This window comes from Petromyzon marinus, chromosome 80, assembly GCF_048934315.1.
Source record: "Petromyzon marinus isolate PM22_M1 ecotype Great Lakes invasive population chromosome 80, UKy_Petmar_22M1.pri1.0, whole genome shotgun sequence".
NCBI classification, from domain to species: Eukaryota; Metazoa; Chordata; class Hyperoartia; order Petromyzontiformes; family Petromyzontidae; genus Petromyzon; species Petromyzon marinus.
In genome coordinates, this window is record NC_133746.1 from 5,142,354 (window position 1) to 5,161,605 (window position 19,252).

General features: G+C 53.2%; 1 pseudogene; it reads left to right on the forward strand.

Annotated features, from left to right (window-relative positions):
* The first annotated feature begins 1,113 nt into the window (after positions 1-1,113).
* LOC142907660 (uncharacterized) lies at positions 1,114-18,651 on the forward strand (annotated as a pseudogene).
* Positions 18,652-19,252: the final 601 nt, after the last annotated feature.

The following is a 19,252-nucleotide window of genomic DNA, read 5'->3' on the forward strand; positions in this document are numbered from 1 at the left end:
CAGCGACCCTGGAGTCCGGGGCCCCAGTGACGGCTCTCGGGGAAGAGACCCGGATGGAGCGGGAGGAGACGGTGGACGGCGGTGCCAGTGCGCCACGGCCGGGGGTGGAGAGCGCCCTCGTGGGGCAGCTGCAGCTGATCCTCCAGTCGATGACGCTGCTCCACACCGCTATCTCCGAGGTGGGAGCGCGGTTGCAGCCACACCGGCCCACACTTGGAAGGGGAGCGGCGGATTCCCACCATTCTCCCTCCCGCCACTTTGATTCTGGCGCCATTTTTCCAACGGGTGCACCGCGGGAGATGGCCGCCATTTTGGCTGCGACGCCGCAAGCGGTGGCCATTGTTTCTACGATGCCGCAAGTCGGCACCATGGACGCCGCAACGCCGCGCTTCTTCACCAGCGCAGCCGGTGTTTCGCTGCACGCCGCGGCTATAGGGCCAGCCGCCGGTGGCGACGCAGCTACACACCACGCAGCGCCCGCCGGGGGGGCCCCAGGTATGTCCGCGGGGTCCGTCCTCGCCGCACCGCCGGGGTGGGCAGCGGCCGCCGCCGCTGCTCCGCATGTCGCTGCAGCCCCGCAACTCGCCACACCGCCAGAGCTTGCCGTGGATGCCGCCACAGCTCCGCACTTCGCCATGTCGCTGGAGGCCGTGCTGCCCTTGCCGCGGCTCTGCACCTCGCCGCGCAGGCGGGGTGGGCCGCGGGTGCCGCGGCGCCTCCGCATTACACTGCCCTGTCTACGGGGTGGCCCACGGGGGCCGCAACACCGACGCTCCTCGCCGTGTCGCCAGAGGTTGCTGCTGCCGTGGCTCCGCACCTCGCTACTCATGCGGGAGTGGCTACGTGGCTCACCGCAGCTCCGCATACGGACGCGGCCGTGGGGCGATGCCGAGTCTCTGTGCCTCGCCGCGTCTTCAAGGTGAGTCGCGGGCGCTAATGCGCCCCCGCATCCCACCGCGTTGCTGGTGTGGCCTATGAGTGCCGCAATGACGCCGCACCTAGCTGCGTCTCTGGTGTGGCCCGCGGGGGCCGCAGGGTCTCCACACCTCGCCGTGTGGCCACGGGCTACGCCGGTTGACCCACATCGCGCCATTCGTCGCGGAGGGGGGCAACATGTCGGTCGGTTGGTCCATGGGGGAGGCTTTGCGGGCCCTGCCGACCTGCTTGGACGAGAGGGCGCTGCAGGCCTTTAAGTCGATCCCACCGGCCGATAAGGCTACGCTTCTGGCGGCATACATTCAAATGGCCAACGTATTCGAGCCGCCATCAAGTGTGCCTCTGAAGTTCTCGCTGCGGCGGTGGGAGGAGGGGGAATCGCCGTTGGCCTTCCGCTGCTTGCTCCCGGCCCTGGCACAGGCCGTGCACCCTGACGTGGTGGGCAGGCCGCTGGACTCAATTTCCCTGGAGAAGATGCTTGACCTGGCATGGGAGTTGGGGATCGCGTTGTCGATCAACAACAATCACCAGATCACGTCCTTGGCGGTGGCCGAGAACATTCAGGCACACCTCTCCCTCTGCCAACAGCCCCAGATGGTGGCATGCATGGGAGCCCCGGCACCTGAAGGGGAAGCCGCCTCTCAGGAAATGGACACCCTCGCAGCCCTGGTAACGCATGACAGTCGCGGGAGAGGGGCGGGTGGTCGCCGTCCGGAGCAGCGGGGGCGGCCGGGCCCTCCCTGACGGCGGGATTCTGCCACGGTGGCCTACTTCCGCTGTGGCCAGCAGGGTCACATTGAGCTGGGTAGCCGGAATGCCCCGGGAGCGTTCGGCAAGCCGACTCCGGCCCCTCACGGTCCCTCGTCAGCATCGGGCCCTGGACCCCAGGCGAGTCGCGAAGCATCACCCGCACGGCCGCTACCCTTGCCTCATGCATCTCGCGGGGCTAGGGCCAATCGTCATGGGGTTGTGCTTGAGGGGTCGGGTGCACCATCGTTGTCACTCGCTGAGTGACCCAGACAGACCAGCCATTGGGACACGCTTGCGCACCGGATGGTGGCGGCTGCTGCCGGCTCCTCAGCGGTGGCGGGATGCGTGCAAGGGGTGCAAGTTTGCCTCTTGGTGGATACGGGGGCGTCTGCCACCATTATTTCGGAGGCCATTTTCGAGCTGTTACCAAACAGCGTGGGTCCGTTAAGGCCAGTTCGCGGGGCTTGTGTCGCCGTGAACGGCGGCAGTTTGGGCATCTTGGGCCACATTATAGCATCAGTTCGGGTTGACAAGATTGAGTTGGCCAGGCCTATTTTGGTCTCCAAGACCTTGGCAGTCCATGCCTCTTGGGGACCGACTTCTTGTCTAGAATGCCCACTCAAATTCTCGTTGACCAGGACTGTGTATAAATGCCATCAGGAAGGCGGTTGCATTTCCTTCAATCACCTACCATTCTGTCTCCCTTGGTCGCTAGTGTGCGGGCCCTGAATAAGACGGCGGTGACCGTGCCACCAGCCTCGCAAATCCTGCTACCCCTTAGGTTGCTCAGACCACTCAAGATGGGCTCCACGGAGATGGGTATTCTCTTGTTTCCGCCGAGTTATTTCTCAAGGACGAAGGGGTTGGTGGGCGCCTTGACAGCCGTGTCGGGGGGCCAGGATCTTTTTTTGCAGGTCCTCAATTCGGGGCCCGCGCCGGTCGTAGTCCTGCCCGGCGCAGTCCTAGCGCACGTGACCCCGGCTCCTCCACCCGAGGGCGCTTCCCCAGATGGTGGGGCAGTACCCCGCCATCCGGGTCAGAATCCGACGCATCGTGGATCGCCACGTTGTGCAACCAGAATGACTCGTTGTCCCCCGAGGAACGTCAGCGACTCCATGAACTCATCGAGAGGTTCACCAATGTGTTTAGCCAAAGTCAATTCGATCTGGGACGCACTACACTTTTGGAATACAACATAGATATGGGCAACTCGGCCCCTATTCGCCTGAATTCCCATCACTTTAGCCTGGCAGAAAAAGAGCATGTCCGCTCAGCTGTCGATGAGATGTTGGCGGCGGACATTATCTCCCCATCCACTAGCCCTTGGGGTACCCCCATTGTGCTAGTCAAGAAACGGGACGGGAGTCTCCGGTTCTGCGTCGATTTCTGTAAATTGAACAAGATCTTGGTGGCTGACGCGTATCCATTGACTCACAAGGATGTTTCCCTGGATGCCCTCTCAGGCAGGCGGTTCTTTTCGACTCTAGATTTGCTCTCCGGCTTCTGGCAGTTGCCACTGGACGAAGCCTCTAGACCCAAGACAGCGTTCCGCATGCCCCAGGTGTTGTTCAAATTCAATCGGCTGCCATGGGTCTTCATTCGGTTCCAGCTACTTTCCAGCGTCTCATGGAGATGGTCTTGGCGGGGCTGCAGTGGGAGTCTTGTTTAATTCACTTTGACGACGAGCACTTCCAGCATCTTGAGTCGGTGTTTGCAAAGTGCATGCTGCGGGATTGAAATTTAAACCCCAGAAATGCCATTTGCTAAAACCATCGGTGAAGTATTTGGGACACATTGTTAGTGTGTCAGGTGTCGCCACGGACCCGGAGAAAACGGCTTGTGTCCGGACGTGGCCAACTCCCACATCTGTCGCGGAGGTACGAAGCTTCGTCGGCTTCGCATTGTACTATCGTTGGTTTGTCCGAGATTTTGCGACAATTGTGAAGCCGCTGCACGCGCTTTCCGCCAAAGGCCAAAGATCCACTGGGGCGCAGAGGAGGAGGCTGCTTTTGCGGTGCTTCGCATGGCCTTGGCGGATGCGCCGCCCTTGGGGTACCTGGATTTTTCAAAACCCTTCCTTCTCAACACCGACGCCAGTGACATGGGCATTGGGGCGGTCCTGGCTCAGGTGGTCGACGGGGTTGAGCGGGTGGTGGCCTATGGCAGTCGCGTTCTGTCTCCGACGGAACAGCTATATTGTGTGACCCGGAGGGAGCTGTTGGCCATAGTCTTTTTTTGTCCAACTGCATAGGCCCTACTTGTATGGCAGACAGTTTATGGTCCGAACCAACCATGCGGCTCTGCAATATTCGCGGAGGATTAGTCAGCCCTCGGGTGAGCTGTCCCACTGGCTCGAGGTGCTCCAGGATTACTTCTTTGACGTAATCCAAAGGAAGGGGGCACAGCATGGAAATGTGAACGGTTTATCCCGATTGCCAGCAGGCGGCGGGTGTGTTTGTGCCCTGGGCTTTAGCTGTTGCAAGGCCCCAGGGGATGCCACGGCCAAGTTGGTCATGTTGGCCGAGGCGGCCACCCCCCCCCCAGGTGCGGCGGTGCCCCCCGATTTCGGCCTGGGATTCCCCTGGGAGGTATGGTCCAGCTTACAGATGGAGGATTCTTCTCTGCTGAAGCTACGACGCTGCGTTGGGCATAAGGCCCGGAGTTCAGCTTCGACGGCTGCCCCAGCGATCGCCGTGCATGAGGGACTCCTCATGCGTTGGGATGCCCAATTGGAATGCTATTGCGTGGTTGTGCCCAATGGCCTGCGTGGTAAATTATCCCGAGCCATTCACGAGAAGCTTATGCACCTTGGCTACCACAAGACCTTATTAACCCTTAAGCGGGACTATTATTGGCCGGGTGTTGAGGGTGACGTGGCACTGTTTTTAAAGGGTTGCCACGACTCCGCGCGGAGGAAGGCCCCAGTTGTCCAGGACCGGGCCCCGCTGCAGTCCATCCAAGTTTCTTGCGTTAATGAGCTCGTGGTGCTCGATATTTTTGGCCCATTCTCTGCATCCCAAAGGGGCCATAAATACTTCTTGGTGGGTGTTGAGTACCTCACACGTTGGCCTGTGGCATGGTCTTTGGTTGATGTTGGACAAGGGCGCGCCGGAACAATTGTAAACTGACCATGGGCGGAATTTCTCGTCTAGGTTGCTCAAGGAGGTGTGTGACCTCCATGGCACCAAGAAAATCTGCACATCGCCCTACCACCCCCAATCGGACAGGATGGTAGAGCGCTTGAACCGCACCATTACGTCCATGCTGTGCCACCACTTGAACACGTCCCAGTCAGACTGGGACCTCTTCGTCCCAGGGGTCTTGGCGGCGTATCGGTTGGCTCCTCATGCCTCAACGGGATTTTTGCCTATTTATTTGATGTACGGTAGGGAGCCGGAGCCCCCGGTGCACGTCCATATGGACATCGGGTCCTCCAGGAAGGGGTCAACGGTGCCGGTCCCTTTGAAGGTCGTGCTTGACCAGCTGCGCGATGGACGGCAGGCTGCTGCCGAGAATTCCGACAGGCAGCTAATTAGCGGTTGCTCAAACACCAGGTAGCTGACCTCCCGTCGTGGGTAGCGGGCCAAAAAGCGTGGCTGCATTGTCCCCAGGTCCACACTGGCACATCTGCCAAATTGCATCGCCCTTGGCAGGGCCCCGTTGAGGTCGTGGAGGTCCGCCGGCTGCAGTGCATCCGGATTCGGTTCGATCGCCGGCCGTGGATAGTGCACCCATCCCGGCTCAGACGTTATGTTCCATCTACTCTGGGGGATCCACCCCCAACTCCTGAGCGGCCAGTGGGTGATGCTTCCGGCGTGCCTGTACGGCCTGGTGTTGTATATGTGGTGTAAGAAATTTGATGAAAATAATAAAAATTAAATTAAATTTGAAATTAACATAATTTATCCGAAATTATGTTAATTTGTGTAATTATGTGTATAGTTATGCTGATTTGAGAGATAATCGTATTAATGTATGTGAGTGGGTGTGGTTATGTTAATGACAGCCTTTATGATAATCAGGCCCTGCCTCGTTGACGAGGTGGGATTATCAATCGGGATAATTCAATCAATCGTATGCAACTATGCAAGTGTCAACTCGGCTTCGTTGTCTAACTTCGTATTATTGATCAGTGTAATGCAATTACTCTCGCTTTGACATTTATTGAGCATGGATTAGTGTGTTTATGTAAGGTCCCCAAGTTCATATCTCGTCGCAGGATACAGTCCTTATGCAAAAATTATAGAAAATAATCACACCACAACCTCTGCATTAATCAATTTATTAAGACAGTACCATCAACGACTGTATGATTTCACTTTGACAACGGCACATGGATTCCTTTCCCCGCATTACACGAGCCGTTGGTGAGAGTTAAAACATGCATATATATTCTAACCAAAAACCTTCACTTATAATATGCAAGTTCATATATTTGAAAATATATTGCCCACACCGTCCTGCATTCATTTATAGATCCATAAGCAATTCTTCCAGGAAAATATTATCCGTTGTTTCCCTTTTGGTATCAGAGCAATTAATTCTTATGCAGCATAATACGAGCGTATGGAGAATATGAATAAAGTCCTTAATATTATGCAACGATATTCATATGAAAAGTAATCAAATGAAAATTATTATTTCTAAAGGCACAAATATGCGTTCATAGATTCATCAGCGATATGGTGTAATTAAGAAATGTCTTGTAGTAAGGTATGTGGTGGGACGTGCTTCTCACGGGAGATTAATTAATTCGTGTACAAGATTGTATGATTAGGAAGCCGGTTGAACACAAATTCTCCCGGTGAGCGTAGCTTCGTGGCGAAGGTGTCCAGAACTAATTCGCATTGATGAATCTATGGGTAATCTATGCGATTAGAAGTACCATCACAAAACTAAATATTAATGAGGAAAATTACGCATATACTTATAAACGTTGGATTGTCATCACTCAGTCTGCCGTGATGACTTCACGTTTTGATGATTGGCTTTTGTTCCTGACTCGTGTATGGGTGTGGAATATCAATTGTGTTGAATAGTCAGTGTTCGGAGTTGATTCTTTGCGTCAAGCAGACGCCTGGCCTGTCGTGTGGTGGGGCGGTGCGCGTCATACGTATCAGTCGGTTCTTCTGTCACCGTGGTAACTGGTTCGGCTGACGTAGGTTGACGAGTTGACATGCTGTTATAGTTGCGATGGTCTGCCGATAGATGGCGCTCATAGCTCGCTCATAGCGTGTGCGGTGGTTTCGTCATTAAACAGCGAGTCTCTCCATTCTGGCGGGCGGCAGAGACTCCCCCCCCTCCCCCCGCGTCTGCAGGGATGAGTTCTTCCCTTGAGCTCTCCGATGAGAGTTGAGCTGAGTGTTGAGCTGGTAAGCTGGTCTTGTCCGATGGCTGAGCTGTCCCCGATGAACTGAGCTCCGATGAGCTGAGCTCTCCCCGATGAGCTGAGCCGAGCTGAGCCCCCCGATGAGCCCCCCCGATGTGCTGAGGTTTCAATGCCGTAGTGTCCTCTTTTATTCCAAAATCCCTCCTCTTGTCTCCTCCCCACAAGGTGCAGCTTCTTTTGATTTAGCTGTGTCGTGGTCTGGAGCGCGTGTCCGTATGCGCGTCCGTATGTGTGTCCGTCCGTATGTGTGTCCTTGTGTGCGTAATTTACGGCATAGTTCTGTTATCCTCCTTTTTCCATAAACCACCAAAAAGAAAACAAGCAGATGTTACAAATCGTCTCGAAGGAGTCTCTCTGTCTGCTGGTGCGAGAGGGAGATGGAGCTTTCCTCTCCGTATGTCAATTTCCGATGCACAAAGGAATGGTTAAGGTTTTTAAAGTTAATATTTTATTCCATCATAGTTTGGTATCGCGTCACCCGCACGATGATTCTGTATGTAACCCAACGTCTGTCGTGTCAGCTTTCCATCGTGGTGTTTGACTTAATGTCAAGGGAAGGTGCTCCCTTGAGCGTAAGCATATTCTTAACATGGGCTGCAGGAAGACAATGGAGGCAGGGAGACACTCTTTTTCGCTGGCCCCCGGTTTAACATCGCTTAAGTATCTGCAAGGTTATATAAGCGGAATATAGTTTACGGTGAATAGCGTTAACATTAATGTTATGTATGAAATATGTATTGCGATTTTTTTTTAAGTCAAAACCTGTTCGACTGGGTTTTGCTGGCGCTCCGCGCATTCCAAGCCCCCCCCCACCCCACCCCCCCCCCCCCCCCGTCTCCCCATTCCACTATACCCTCCTCGAGGCATTCTTTCACCCGTGGGTCACAGATGACCCCCTCCCTGCAATGATTTTTGTTTGTGGTGTTATTCCTGTCATTCCACGCTGCGGGAAAGCAAAAACGGCCAGGGTCTCCTGCAATTCGCTGTGCTCTGCGCTCTGTCTGTTCCCTCTGACCCTGGGCTTATTTGTGAACTGTCAAAGTTATGTCAGTAGGTCATGGTAAATGGCTTTTCCATGACCTCCACATGCCGTTGCTGTGGAACTGGGTTGGGGTTGTTTTCATTCATTATTTCTTTTTAAAAAATACATATCTATATGTATCGGCAAATATTGTTATTGATATTAAAGATGGAAAAAGGGCCGTATACAACACTGGTCCTGTTGACGGAGGTGATGTCTGCCCTGTGTGTGTGCCCCCAGGGCCCTCCCAAGTAGCACTGACGAAAACCCCTAAGTCACCGGAGGCCACGGCGGTGGGCCTGTTGCCTGCTGATGGACCACCTGCACTGGCGGCAGATGCCAAATGGGGAAGCGGGCTGGCAGCGCATACCCGCTCAAGGGGGATGCGGCTCCGGTGACGGCTTTGGTGGCCATTCATCGGGCCCCAGCCCCGCGCCCGTTCAGTGCCACCGGGCGGATGAGGCCTGCGGACTCTGTTTTTATTGTTTGTTCTTGTTATGGTTGTTGTGCCTGTGGCGTCATGCTGCCCTAACGTTGGGTTACATTCTAGCAGCCGGTTTTTCCTTCAGGCACAGACATTTTTTTCAGTGGTCCGGCATCCGGTCCGGAATTGGGCCCGCTTCTGTCATAGTTTCAGCCGGGTCGGCTGTTTCTTTTCGCGGGGGGGGGGGGGGGGGGGGTGGGTTTAATGTAGAGGAGTAGTTGCAGACATGACGTCACGCTCGCCTCCGGGGGCGATGGAGTCATGGGAAGTGACGTCATACGTGCCTGGGGGTGGGATGTCGTCATGTCCCGCAGGGATATATAAGGGAGAGCCCGTGACATAAATGGGGTCGTAGTTGGAGTCAAGTCAAGGTCGAAGTAGGGTAGAACGAGGAGCCAGGGGCAAGGGGGTATGACTAGGGGAGAGCACAGTGCCAGGGCTGGAAGTGGCTGCGCTCCTCGGTCGGCCATGTTGGATGAACCCACGGCCGGCGCAGAGGAGGCAGCATAGGGCCGCCGGCTGTGTCGGGAAGTAGTGGGACCTAGCCTGGGACCCCTAACCCCTGGGAAGTTGTTCCCCCGTGTGTATTGTTAATTACTATAGTAAACATACAGCGAATGCCCTTAACCCTTCATGTCGTCTCTGAGTGCGACCTGAGAACTTCTCTACACTAGTACAGCACACCGGTGTGTTGGAGAGCCAAGCCACAACATTTACAATCTGAGTACGATGTTTCGCCAATAATTAGAACTAGCTTCATCAAGCGACAGCCGGATTTGTGGAGAAGTCTTACTGTTTCCTTCCTTATATAGAGGCGTAGATGTGGTGACCACGCTTCTGTGCCCTTGCTCAATGTGGGGGGTGGGGGGGTTACTGAGGCAACGTACATTATGGATGTACATTATGCGAGCCCTTTGAACTTGTTCTTCCTGTCTATTGTGTTTATTAAAATAGCCTTACCAACGGTAATCCCTAATGAAGTGTGCTACCCTTTGTAGGCATGCATTTAAATAATGTATTATTTGATGATGCTCTTCCACGCAACACTAAGGCGGTAGCTATCTGAACGGTTAAAGTTATTTTTATTTTTTGATTTAAAGCTTTCGTGACTGCAGTAATTCATATTCTTAGTTTTTTCGGTAAAGTCACGTTATTTTTATTTCTTTCAATTTCGATAGATTCTTTAATTAGTCTTGGGCAGTAGCAGCTAGTTTTGGACAAAACTTCAACATTTTGAAAATCAATTGAGTGTCCTTGTTGGCACGTGTGTTCTGCTACTGCTGACAGTTGTACACAAAGAGAGAGAGAGAGAAATCAAATGTACATCCTCCCCGAAGAGGTGGTTCAAATTTGGCGAACGTTAATCAACCAGGCTATGTGTTAACTGTGTTAGCCGACTCTCTGCGTTGTATTGCATTACATTTCCAAAGATTTGTTAAGTTTGTTTTCTCAAACTGCCTATTTCTCTCTAAAATTCACCAGGCTCTACCAGACTTGCTGGGTCTTTCTCTCTCCCTGCCGTCGTGGGGTGGATTTCCACACAGCTCTCTCATTGACATGCTAATTTCTCTGCTCCAGCAGACCTGCCTCTCTATATGTCCCCCCACTCTCTCTCTCTCTATTAAAGACTAGGACACATTGGCATTGGGTCTCTGTGTGTCTACATTGTGTGTCTCTCTCTGTGTCTGTGTTGTCTCTCTCTGCTTGTGTGTCTGACCGTGTGTCTCCGTATCTGTGTTTTGTCTCTCTACCTGATAACGACTGCTTGTGTTGCAATCGAAACTTTGAAGTTATTTAATATATTTTCTTTCTACGTGACTTTACTGAAAGAACCAATGAGTTAACACCTCCTGTTGCATTATCGCCGTAAAGGGTAAAGCCTATTCTTTGTGTGTTTGCAATGCACTTGCGCAGGTTTTCTATTATCCAGATGCATTTTTTTCATACACACTTGCAACAGAAACTTATCCTGCCCCCTTAAAGTTTTGTATCTATATACTAGTCTATAGCCTGTCCAAGCAATGGTGGAGCCAGGATTTTCAGGTAGGGGGGCAACCCCTCCAGCAATGAAAAATGATAGTTGTTAGTAAGTAGGGACTTTTCCCTTGCTTTTTATTCGACGCGTGTGCGGCGATGGCGCAGCCATCGATCGAGGGTCGATTTTGAACCATGTGTGATCGGCATCGCGCTTGCTGAAGGTGAGTGCCTTCAGGGAAGTCGTGTACTGTATACGCAACTGCGCACAATTCTGAGTCACTTATAACTGCTTTGCCGTTATCTATTGTCATATCATCTCATAGAGTTCCTGGCACGTAATAATATGCTACACAGTGGCAGTGGGGGTCGCAAAATGCCGATTTATTACAAACAAACCCCAATGATCCGATCGAAATTAGGCATGTGCCACCCCCCACTGGCTCCGCCAGTGCGTCAAAGCAAGGCCGTATTGCAGTAAATCTGAAACATTCAAGCGAAAAGCAGACTGCGACATATTCATTACATCCATTCGTGTGCAATTTGTTCATCAAGACGTCCTTTTTACTTCTATGTCTCAATAGCGTTACGGAGATTGCGTGACGTGAGGATTCTGCTTTTGTAGTGAGGGTTATAAGTTTATGCTGAGGAGGGGGGAGGAGGCGCCTCGCCCCCCCATGTGGAGTGACGTTATTTGCTAATTATTATTAATGGTGGGGGGGTTCTTCATGTGAAGTGACATCACCCGCTCATGATTATTAATGAGGGGCGGGTCCATGTGCAGGACATAGCCTACTTCAGCAGTTTTTTTCTTGCTGTAGTTGTCTCACCTGATGACGATTGTGTTGCGATCGAAACGTCGTGATCTATTATTTTTCTAACTACGTGACTTTACCGAAAAAAACAAAAAGTATGGATTCCTGCAGTCACGAAAGCTTCAAATCAAAATTAAGACGTAACCTGTTCATGATTATTAATGAGGGAGGCTGGTCGACGTGGAGTGACGTCACGCGCTTTACACACTGACGTACTTGAGTAACTATAGTAGTAAATAAACTGTATTAAATTATATTGTACAAGTCAGTGAACCATGTTTTGTGATTGATGCTCTATAAAAAAAAAATCCGGGCATTATACGGTTCACATTTGAAATATGATGACCGTCAAGGATATGGACCTGTCAAATCTAAACAGATAAGCAGACGATACCTCCTTCCCATCTCTGACCCTGTTTACATTCTGCAAAACGATGCTATCATAGTTTTTCACCACACTAGGACTCGTATCCAATAGACAGGGTCCTTATAAATACGCACCAGACATCAGTTCAAGCGAAACCCGGCTCTGCTGATGAGACACTGATTGATGAAACCGGCCCAGAGTTATTTGCTTATGTTGAACCAATGCTGCTGAAGACACTGCCACAAGGCCACGTGGAAGGAGACATAGTGTCTAACTTGTATATTTTGTTACTTATATAGGTAGACTTTACCAAAAGAATCAAAGAGTATGGATTCCTGCAGTCACGAAAGCTTCACATAAAAATTACTTATATACTTGACACACACAAAAAAGCGAATGATCATTTTGTATCGTCATTTAGTACAATATTGTAAATGTCCCAACATGCTGAACGTCTGCAGCAAAACGAGGTAACTTACGTGGATATGTTGTCGTGATCTGCGCATCACCTACACAAGAAAACACGAATATTCATCTTTAATAACATACTTTCGTGTTGATTGCAATTATAAGAATACTCGCTATGCCTAATTGCAATGCGTTATAGAGACCGCGTGAAAGTAATGTTTTTTTGTTTATTTAACTTGTAAGCGTAATTCGCAAGTCACGTACCCGTGTGGGCTATGAGTAAACTCCACAGCAGAAGATTCGGAAAACGCCACCCCGCTGCCATGTCCGCCGCTCAAGCTCAACACCTCAAACTGCGCTCTGTACAAATATCAGAATATTTGTGTCGACTGGAGGAGAAGGAGGTAGGGAGGGGGAGGGAGGATCAGACCAAACAGTTCTCGTTGAAACCCTCTGCTGCCAGACCACCAAGATTATATGGCCTTCCAAAGATACACAAAAAAGATACACCCCTTCGTCCCATCGTCCCTACTATCAACTCCTCCACTTATAAACTGGCACGTTTTCTTGCTGATATACTGCGACCTTTCACTGTAAAAACCACCTCTGCGGTACTAAATTCTACTCACCTGGTATCGACAATCAAAGACATTTCCATGTCCCCAGACGACCTGCTTGTCAGTTTTGATGTGGTGTCCTTGTTCACCAAAGTCCCGGAACCTGACACCTTCGCTATCATTGAAGACCTGGTTCATCAAGGACTGCATACTGATGTACCGCCCCTGGTGAGACATTGCTTAACCAACACATACTTCACCTGGAATGGAACTTTCTACAAACAAACTGAGGGCACCCCAATGGGCTCCCCCTTATCTCTGGTTGTAGCCAACGTATTCATGGAAAAAAATGAAACTGACGCCATCCAGACTGCCACTCTACGCCCGACCTTATGGAAGAGGTACGTGGATGACACTTTTGTCATCTGGCCACATGGCAAGCCTGCTCTAGACCAATTACGCGACCACATCAATTCCATACACCCAGCCATCAGATTTACCATGGAGGTCGAAAAAGACGGCAAACTACCCTTTTTGGATGTCTTAATTAAAAGGAGACATGATGGTTCAATGAGCCACTGTCTACAGGAAAGCTACCCATACAGATGCTTACTTGAAACCGGATTCCCACCACCATCCATCCCAGAAGAACTCCCTCATCAAGACTCTATACCATGAAGCCCAATGCATTTCTGACCAGGAACACATTACCAGTGAACTCAAGCACGTACACCAGGCTCTCAGGGCTCATGGTTACTCCGACTACACAATCCGCAAGCCATCACTTCAGTCATGAAGAAGGATCCTCTTGTGGAGCCACTCAAAACCATCACCTTACCCTACATTGCAGGGGTCACTAAAAAGATCTCCAAAATCCTGAATAAACACAAGATCCAGGTCCGATTCAACACAGTACATAAAATCCGTGTTCTGGTTCCATCTGTAAAAGATGCTGTTCCAGACGTACAGTACCCGGGCGTTTACAATCTAAAGTGCCTCTGTGGTAGTAGCTACATTGGAGAAATCAAACGACATATCTCGGACCGCATCCGCGAACATAAAGCAGACTTGAAACACGGTAGAACGAACTCCTCTGCCGTGGCAGATAACTGTAATAATTCAGTGGGCTCACATGACATTGACTTCTCCAAGACGGAGGTTTTCTGCAAACCAACCGGCTACCATGAGAGATTCGTTCAGGAGGCCATTCACATATACAAGCACAGAGACAATATCAACCGAGAAGATGGATTCTGGCTTAGTAACCATTGGAAAGATGTTTTAAACCATTTCGGTTCTTAATTAATTGTATTTTACGATGACCTTCAGACCGCAGCTCTTTCGCTGGCATTGACTCTTAACACCTCTCACACCACAGTTAATGGTATGGTTTACAACATGGAGTATAACAGCGCCTCGCAGCTGTCTCTCTCCCCCTCCTCCGTTCCAACCATGTGTAGGGGTGCTATGGGGAATAAACACATGGCACGGGAAGGTGTGGTTCACCCACACCTTGGTGGCTACAACAACGTCCGCTAAGGCTCCAGTGGGTATAAAGTGCAGGGAGCCAGGGAGCTCGGGGCAGAGTGTTGGGCCCGAGGCTGAAGCAACCAGTCAAGAAAGAAGGCCAGCTAGGTGAGACCCTGGAACTCCTGTGACCGCTGCCCTTTTCAGGGCTGGCACAGCAAGCCAGTGGTGCGGCCCCAAAGCCCCAGAGTCAGAGTCCTTCTAAGGGCCGGTCTGGTCGGCGGGGTGCCGAGATCTGTGCCTCCTTTAGAGCCCTACCAGGAGGAACTGGGAGCCTAGAGCTTAGGCTAGAGAGCCTGGGGTGTGTTCCTGAGTTATACGGGTGGAGGGGCCGCTACCCCTTCTAGTGTAACCCTTGTTAAGGTTTAAATAAATAGTGCTGCTTCTATTCTGCCGTCTCCGTGTCCTGGAACCCACTACAACTGGTGTCAGAAGTGGTCTTAAAATGGACACAAGGAGTACAAACCGATCACAGGAACCCCAAGAGGAGGACGGCTCGCCTGGGATTGCGCCAGAGGCCGCGGCCGACGATCCTGGGATGCCCCAGACACCACAACAGCAGCCGCCGCTGGAGGAGTAGCCGCCGATGGAGGACGGGTTGCAGGCGGCTCACTCTCGACTGGCTGAGCTGCTGTACGCCGCGCCTTCCACGCTGGAGAAAATCAACCGCGTGGGGCTGCAGGCGCAACGGCGGCAGAGAGACGAACGCCGTTCAACGGCCATTCCCGCCGAAACACAGCCACCAGATTTCGGATTTGCTGCCATGACAGTGTCCACCACGGCGATTGGAGGGTCGCAACTCCACGTGGACGCTGTGGGCCAATCAGCGGTGGTGACGTCATCACCAATAGATGCCCGCTGTCAGGATCAATCGGCGGGCACATTGTCATCACCTGCGCGACCGCCGATGGGTGTCCCCAGCCCCTCCAACACCGGCGGAGATGCAGGAGATGGCACACGGCACCTCTCAGAGACGAAGCCATCGTTTCAACAATGCCTGCCGGTGTTGAAGGAGTTCGTTTCAGACGGCAGCGACTGGGGGGCCTTTCAACGCCGCTTCCTCGCTCATCAAGAGATGGCCGATGGCCGGCTGGACGGACAACGAGGCGTTGAGTGCGCTACCGGCCATGCTGGACGATAACGCCCTTGCTACGCTCATCACAGCTCCCAGATCAACGCGATCTACGCTACAGTCGGTGCTCCAGGTCCTCACCATAGTCTACGGGCCATTGTCGGACTGCCGCAAACTCTTCCACGAGCAGTGCAGGGGCCAGAAGGAGCCACCGCTGGCGTATCGCACGGCTCTCCTGCCCTCGCAAAAGCGGCTTTCCCGCGGATGGACGGCGAAGGGGTGGACGCGATGGTGACAGAGAAGCTCCTGGCATTGGCCCAGGAGCTACAGATCGTCATCGTCGCAGAGGACGATGCGGACATGTGCTCCTTGCGGGCAGCAAGACACATCCACGCGCACCTGATAGCGCAGCGTTGATCACCTCTCGTCCCCAAGGGCGCAGATGCGGTGAGCGCTGGGACGCCGACCATCCCCCACCTCCGAGGAGGTCTTCGCGGCGGGTCGCCCGTTGGAGTGGAGATCCAGAGGGAGGCCGGCTCGGACAACACCGGATCGCCAGGAGCACCCCAAGGCGCTCATAACGTGCTACAACTGTGGCCGCAAGGGCCACGTGGCTGCGGAATGCCGGGCGCCTCGTCAACGACAGCCGGGATGGTCGGGCGGCGCTCCAGCCTACAGGCCTCCGCATCGCAACCCGGCAAGTCGCGGCACCCCACATGCTCGGCCTGTGCACACACCTGTCCCCACCTTGTGCGTTTCGGTGTACGGGCCTAGGGGTACGCCCATTGGTTTGTTGGGTGGCGGCGGGATCGAGAGGGTGCTCGGGCCGGGGCAGTGGACGGAATTGGCCCACCGCATTGTTGCTGCGTCGGCAGGCTCGTCCGTGGTCGCGGGTCGCATTGACGGGGTCGAGGTGCGTATCCTCGTCGATACGGGAGCTTCGGCGACCATTGTGTCAGACTTGATTCATAATATTCTTCCCGTTCAAAGCCGCCCCTTGCTCCCAGTCACCGTTCCGTGTTACGCAGCGACCGGGGGTTCGCTGGGTATCATAGGCCAAATTCGAGCACAAATTTGCATTGGCGATATCAAACTCTCCGGGCCGATATTAGTCTCGTCCTCGCTGGCGGTTCCGTGCTTGTTGGGGACGGACTTTTTGGGCAAAATGCCGATTAAAATTCTAATTGATTAGGGTTGCATCGAGCTTCCCTCGGGCCGACGGGTAACATTCCTGCCTTCCCCTGTCACCTCAAGGGCAGCGTGCGCGTCGATACAAGCGTTCATCACTCGGACGGTGCGTGTACCTCCCGGGGCGCAAATGCTCGTGCCCCTTCGCTTGCGTCGGCCTTTCATGCCCGGTGTTCTGGACCAGGGAATTCTGTTAGGGCCCTCGAGGGCTGGGGAAAACGGGCTGGATCTGGTGGCCGCTCAAACGCTCATTAAGGGGAGCGATGACCCGTTTATCCTCGTCCTTAACGTTGGCGTCCTCAGGTAACTGTGCTCGCGCACGCGACGCCGGTCCCCATAGTAGACACGGTTATGGGTAATGTGGGGACCGATCCTCTGGCTCAACCGCATTCTGAGGGGGACGATAGTTGGATGGACGCACTATGTTCGGGCACGAGTGATCTGTCCGACTCCCAGCGTGCCGGCCGACGCATCCTTCTGTCGGAATTTTCCGATGTCTTTAGTAAACACAAATATGACATTGGGTGCACGAAATTGTTGCGTCACCACATTGACACGGGTGACAATGCCCCGGTACGCCAGAATCCTTTTCGGTTAAGTCCGGCCAAAAAAGATCATGTCAAATCGGCAGTGGATGACATGTTGGCTGCAGACATTATAGCCCCTTCCACCAGTCCATGGGGAGCACCCATAGTGCTTGTCAAAAAGCACGATGGGTCCTTGCGATTCTGTGTGGATTTTCGCCGCCTTAATAAGATCTCAGTGGCCGACGCGTATCCACTTCCCTGGATGGACGAATCTCTGGATGCTCTGGCTGGCGCATGTTTTTTTTCTACGTTGGACTTGTTATCCGGATTCTGGCAACTCCCATTGGATGATGAGTCCAAGCCAAAGACTGCGTTTCGCACACCACACGGCCTATTCCAATTTAACCGGTTAGCTATGGGATTACACTCCGCTCTGGCGACATTTCAGCGCCTTATGCAACTGGTTTTGGCTGGCTTACAGTGGAACGTCTGTCTGATCTATCTGGACGACGTCATCGTGTTCAGCAAGACATTTGACGAACACCTTTTGCGCTTGCGCACCGTGTTCCTCAAAATGCGTGCTGCGAATTTGAAATTTAAGCCGCAAAAGTGCCACCTGCTACGGGAATCCGTACACTATTTGGGGCACATCGTCAGCCGCTCGGGCATATCCACCGATCCCGCAAAGACGCAGTGTGTCAGCTCCTGGCCAACCCCCACCTCGGTGGCTGAGGTCAGGAGTTTCATTGGATTGCATCTTATTACCGGCGGTTCGTCGCGGATTTCGCGACCATTGCTAAGCCCTTACACACTCTGACGGCGAAGGGAGTGAAATTTCACTGGGGCCAGGAGGAGGAGGTCGCTTTTTGTTCCCTTCGCGATGTTCTCGTGCGGGCCCCTCCATTGAGCTACCCCGATTTTTCGGAACCCTTCCTGCTCGATACAGACGCCAGCAATACGGGCATTGGGGGTGTTCTCTCACAGGTAATCTGTGGTGTGGAACGCGTCGTCGCTTATGGCAGTAGGGTTTTGTCTCCGGCGGAACAGAGATACTGCGTCACGCGTCGGGAACTCTTGGCTATTGTATTTTTTATGCAACAGTATCGCCCATACCTGTACGGTCGGCATTTCACTGTCCGTACGGACCATGCGGCATTACAATATGCCTTGCGGGTGACGCAGCCTTCGGAGCAATTGTCCCGATGGCTCGAAATCCTTCAGGATTATGATTTCACGACCACATATCGGAAGGGTGCTCGGCACACTAATGCGGATGCGCTGTCTCGCCTGCCGCCCGCCTCAGATTGCGCTTGTCTCAGGGGATCGGGGCGTTGTAAGCCGCCAGAGGATAGCCCCCCCTTAGATATCCCGGTTCTCGCTGCTGCCACTGAGGACCCCTTGCCTGAGGGTCCTGTCGGGGAGGGAGGTGCGGACTCCTTGCTGGGGTTGTCCGTTGCGGAATGGGGGCGCCTCCAGATGGAGGATGCATCCCTCCTCGCGTTGCGTCGTCGCGCAGGGGGTTCCGTGCGGGGGGTCGCGGGGATTGATTCATACGGGCTGCTCCAGGGGCTCCTAATGTATTGGGATTGGAGGGCCTGCCGTCACAGGCTTGTGGTGCCATCCGCTTTGCGGGGTAAGGCCGTTTGGGCCGCACACGAGCGGCTTTTGCACTTGGGGACCCACAAGATCCTTGCCGTGCTCCAGCTAGATTTCTTCTGGCCGGGTATGGCAAGGGATGTGGATGACCTCCTGGGTGCATGCACTCAGTGCGCCCAACGAAAACCACCAGCGAAAGGCGCCTGCCCACCGCTACAATCTATCACGGTCTCTCAGGTTAACGAACTCGTTGCACTCGATATATTGGGGCCCTTCCCTGTGACCCCTAGGAGTAACAAGTACCTGCTGGTTGGCGTGGAATATTTCACCCGATGGCCTATGGCATGGCCTCTCGCTAACCAGTCAGCAGCAGCCGTTGCCGAGGCCTTTGTCCAGGGCTATGTCCTCGACAAGGGTGCTCCCGAACGGCTGCTGACTGACCAAGGGAAGAACTTCTCTGGCGTCCTTCTGCACGAGGTGTGTGCCCTTCTTGGTACGAAAAAGATTCGCACTTCCCCCTATCACACACAAACCGATGGCATGGTGGAGTGGCTGCATAGGACGCTCACATCTATGTTGTGTCACCAGGTGTGTGACTCCCAGACCGATTGGGACCTTCACATTCCGGGGGTTTTGGCCAC